Raw genomic sequence first — 5,000 nt, forward strand, 5'->3', positions numbered from 1 at the left:
GGTCCGCGCGCGCGGATCGGGCTTTTTTTTCACCCGCGGGTCCGCACCCCCCCAACATCGGTTCATTCCTTCGGCCCTCTTGGCTTCTTTTTTCTCTCGCTCTCGTTTTCTCTCTCTCTCTGTGCATCTCTCAAAGCTCTCGCGGCTCAGCTCCAGCCGCACCGCCGCCCGGCGCTGCTCGCGGCCGGCACCCGCGGGCGCTGCCCGGGACCGAGGCCAGCAACCGGCACGCCTCGCGTGTTTTCGGAAGGACACCTTGGCAAACTGGCGGGGCCACGCGGCCGTCACACAGCCAGGGACGGTCAAGACGCCCTCCCCCCGGCAGCGGGAGGGGCGACACCTCGCCTGCGACGGGAAGCGAAGCGGAAAGGAGACCGCCCGGCCCGAGCACCGGACCCCGCCGTAGGCTTCCCCATGACAGAGAAGCCCCGGAAGAGCCCGGCCGGCCGGGGGCCCTCTCCGACGCGACCCGAAAAGCCACATCGATCGGACAAGGAGGCGGCGGCTGCGGAGAAGAGGAGGGCAAAGCAGCCGCCGAAACGCTGACCAGGGCCCCGACGGCCACGCCGGCCCTGGGACAGCCGCCCGAGGATCGGGCGCGGCAGAGGAGCGTAAGGAGGGGGGGGGGTGCCGCCACCCGCCCGCGGACAACACTTCTCTCGGCCAGGCAACGGCGGGGCGGGACCGCCGGGCTAGGGGCGAGCTTCACCCTTTCGCCCGGGGAACCCACCCGAGCGTTCGAGAAAGGTGCCGCCGACCGTGCCCCACGGGCCACCGGCTTTCGCCCGCCTCGCGGCGGTCGGCTCTCCCTCCGGGAAAAAAAAAAAAAAAACAAGCCGGGGGACGGCACAACAAAAAGGCACATGGCGCGCGCCACACAAGGACACCCGTGCTAGCCACGGGGGCCGCGGGCCCGGGGCGGGGTGGGGCGAGGCACGCACCTCTCACCCCCCCCCCGCCCAACCCCACCGGCGTTCTCGCTCTCTCTCTCTCGCCTGCACGCCTTCGCTTTTCGTGGGCCCGCGCGCCTTCCTCGCGCGCTTCTCGGTGCCGCGGCTTAGGGCCGCGAGAGAAAAAAAAGCGACGGAGGCCTGGCGGGCGGCCCCCACACCGCCCGCAAGTCGGCACGTCCGAACCAAAAAAAAAAAAGGCAACGGACCCGGCTGGCACAACCCGCCCCCCCGCCCCTGCACCGGCGGTAAACGGCTCGATCCTCACAGGACCGAGGAAGGGCGAGGCGCCGCCGCCTCGCCCGCGACAACGCTCCGGGGGGGCTCTGGGTCGGCTTCCGGTCCGTGCTAGGGCGGCCGGCCACCGCGGCCGGCCTCCGCCCCTGAAAAAACTCGCCCGCGACGCGGGTCCCCGGCTTAAGGCCGAGGAAGGGGGACGACTTCAACAGCGCGCGCTGGTGGGGCGCGGGGTGCCGCCACCCCGGCTCCACAGCTCATCGGGCGACCGCCGTCACCGAGTCCCTCAAGCGAGGCAGCGACGCCGAGGCCGGGCCGCGCGCCCCGCCGCACGGGCCCCCGCCACCCTTCCGACACGGACACGCTGGCACAACCAGGTCGGGAAGCAGGGGAACGGGACGCCGCCACCTCGGCGGGCCCGCGCGCGCCGCGCTCGGGGCTCTCAGGCGAGGGCCGGGAAAAGCCCCGGCCGCGTCCACCCGCGGCTGCCGCCCACCGCACCGGAGCGACAGCCCGAAAGCGCGCCCGCCGAGCGGGGCGCGCCCCGGCTTAAGGCCGGGCAGGAAAGGGGCGAGGCGCCGCCGCCTCGCCCGCCAGCAATCCCCAGGGGGGGCGCCCCCCCGTTCGCCAAGCCGGCCACAGCCGGGCCGAAGCGGGACACGGCCCACGAAATCGATGGCCGCGGCCGACGGGCAGCTCGCAGCTCGTACTCGGTCTCTCTCGGCTTCTCTCCCTCTTTTTTTCCCTTCTCGCTTTATTTCTCCTCTTTCTCGCTAGCTCTCTCTCGCCTCTCGAACCGTACACACCCCGTTTCCCTGGGCCAGACGGGCGGACCGGGACGACGCCACGGGGCTCGTCCCGCGTCAGCGGCACTCGCCTCGCTCGGAGGACTGCGCACGGGGGCCCCCGGCCTCCCTCGCCGCTTCGGTCACAGGCACGGGACGAGCCTGCGGGGAGACGGCCCGTCACCTCGCTCCCATAGTACGGACAGACGAGTCCCAGGCCGCAGACGCCTCCAAGAGGACCGATGGAAAGCGACCGGGAAGGTGCGCCGCCGCAGGCCGGCCCCTGCGATGACGTAGCCGGAGGCAGCTGAAAACAGCGACCCCTTGGTGAACTTCCGGAGCCGGCCGCGACAACAGGTCTACCCGGCCGCGACAACAGGTCTACCCGGCCGCTGCCGGAAATCGCCTAAGTCCCTCCGGAGCGAGGTAGACCTGTTGTCCGCCGTCCACCGCCCGCCGCCCGGGCGCCGCGCCGGGCCCGGCGGCCCCGGAGCCGGGGTAGACCTGTTGTCCGCGGGGTAGACCTGTTGTCCCCGGGGTAGACCTGCTGTCCGCGGGGTAGACCTGCTGTCCGCGGGGTAGACCTGCTGTCCGCGGGGTAGACCTGCTGTCCGCGGGGTAGACCTGCTGTCCGCGGGGTAGACCTGCTGTCCGCGGGGTAGACCTGCTGTCCGCGGGGTAGACCTGCTGTCCGCGGGGTAGACCTGCTGTCCCCGGGGTAGACCTGCTGTCCGCGGGGTAGACCTGCTGTCCGCGGGGTAGACCTGCTGTCCGCGGGGTAGACCTGCTGTCCCCGGGGTAGACCTGCTGTCCCCGGGGTAGACCTGCTGTCCGCGGGGTAGACCTGCTGTCCGCGGGGTAGACCTGCTGTCCCCGGGGTAGACCTGCTGTCCCCGGGGTAGACCTGCTGTCCGCGGGGTAGACCTGCTGTCCGCGAGGTAGACCTGCTGTCCGCGGGGTAGACCTGCTGTCCGCGGGGTAGACCTGCTGTCCGCGGGGTAGACCGGTTGTCCGCGGGGTAGACCTGCTGTCCGCGGGGTAGACCTGCTGTCCGCGGGGTAGACCTGCTGTCCGCGGGGTAGACCCGCTGTCCGCGGGGTAGACCGGTTGTCCGCGGGGTAGACCCGCTGTCCGCGGGGTAGACCTGCTGTCCCCGGGGTAGACCCGCTGTCCCCGGGGCAGACCTGCTGTCCCCGGGGTAGACCTGTTTTCCGCCGCCCACCGCCCGCCGCCCGGGCGCCGCGCCGAGCCCGGCGGCCCCGGAGCCGGGCTAGACCTGCTGTCCGCCGCCCGGTTTTGGGGTTTTGGGGGTTTATTCCTTCCCGCCCCCCCCCCCGCCCCAATCCCGTTTCTTTTCTCCTTTCTTTGAAAGAACGACTCTCCTATTTGTTTGGTACAAGAAGAAACTCGTCCGGAAGAGAAATTTTCTTGGCAAATCTTATTTCGTTTTTCTCTAGTATCCAGAGCACCCCCAGACCGAGCTGACGGGCCGCCTGCGCCCTGTGCAAGCGGGAAAGCGGGCGGCCGCTTTTGGGCCGGTTCTTTCACGGTCCGCAGAGACCCTCCAGGCCCGGCAGGGGTCTGGGGGGCCCCGGGGGCTCGGACCCGAGGCGCCCGGGGCCGGGACGAAGCCGCCGGCCCCTGGCCCTCGTTCCCACAGACAGAGAGAGAGAGAGAGAGAGAGAGACAGACACAGTGACACACACGCCCACTCCACACACTCGCACTCCGCCGCCACCCCCTCGGACACCGCACCCACCACCCGCGCCGCTCCCTCCCTCCCGGATGCGCGGGCCGCCCGCCTTACACGAGCTTGCAGGCCGGGACAGGGCCAGGCGGGGGGGGCATCGGTTGGAGGAACACAGGTCTACCCCGGCACGCGGCGGCCGGAGGCTAAGTCGGAGCCGAGATACCAGGTCTACGAAGGGGCCGGGCGAAGGTAAGCCACGACGGGGCCGAGACAACAGGTCTAGCCACGGTCCCGGAGCCCGGAGACCGAGGCCGGCCGGGCACAACAGGTCTAGCCACGGTCCCGGCGCCCGGAGGCCGAGGCCGGCCGGGCACAACAGGTCTAGCCACGGTCCCGGCGCCCGGAGGCCGAGGCCCGCCGGGGACAACAGGTCTAGCCACGGTCCCGGCGGCCGGAGGCCGAGGCCGGCCGGGGAGCACAGGTCTACCCACGGTCCGGTCGGCCGGAGGCCGAGGCCGGCCGGGGAGAACAGGTCTACCCACGGTCCCGGAGACCGAGGCCGGCCGGGGAGAACAGGTCTACCCACGACCTGGTCGGCCGGGGACATCAGGTCTACCCACGGTCCCGGAGACCGAGGCCGGCCGGGGACAACAGGTCTACCCAGGGTCCGGTCGGCCGGGGAGAACAGGTCTACCCACGGTCCGGTCGGCCGGGGAGAACAGGTCTACCCACGGTCCGGTCGCCCGGGGACAACAGGTCTACCCACGACCTGGTCGGCCGGGGACAACAGGTCTACCCACGGTCCGGTCGGCCGGGGACAACAGGTCTACCCACGACATGGTCGGCCGGGGACAACAGGTCTACCCACGACCTGGTCGGCCGGGGACATCAGGTCTACCCACGACCTGGTCGGCCGGGGACAACAGGTCTACCCACGGTCCGGTCGGCCGGGGACAACAGGTCTACCCACGACCTGGTCGGCCGGGGACAACAGGTCTACCCACGACCTGGTCGGCCGGGGACATCAGGTCTACCCACGGTCCCGGAGACCAAGGCCGGCCGGGGACATCAGGTCTACCCACGGTCCCGGAGACCAAGGCCGGCCGGGGACAACAGGTCTACCCACGGTCCGGTCGGCCGGGGACATCAGGTCTACCCACGGTCCGGTCGGCCGGGGACAACAGGTCTACCCACGACCTGGTCGGCCGGGGACATCAGGTCTACCCACGGTCCCGGAGACCAAGGCCGGCCGGGGACAACAGGTCTACCCACGACCTGGTCGGCCGGGGACAACAGGTCTACCTACGACATGGTCGGCCGGGGACAACAGGTCTACCC

This window comes from Anomalospiza imberbis, unplaced genomic scaffold (genome assembly GCF_031753505.1).
Source record: "Anomalospiza imberbis isolate Cuckoo-Finch-1a 21T00152 unplaced genomic scaffold, ASM3175350v1 scaffold_445, whole genome shotgun sequence".
In the NCBI taxonomy this organism is placed as follows: domain Eukaryota; kingdom Metazoa; phylum Chordata; class Aves; order Passeriformes; family Viduidae; genus Anomalospiza; species Anomalospiza imberbis.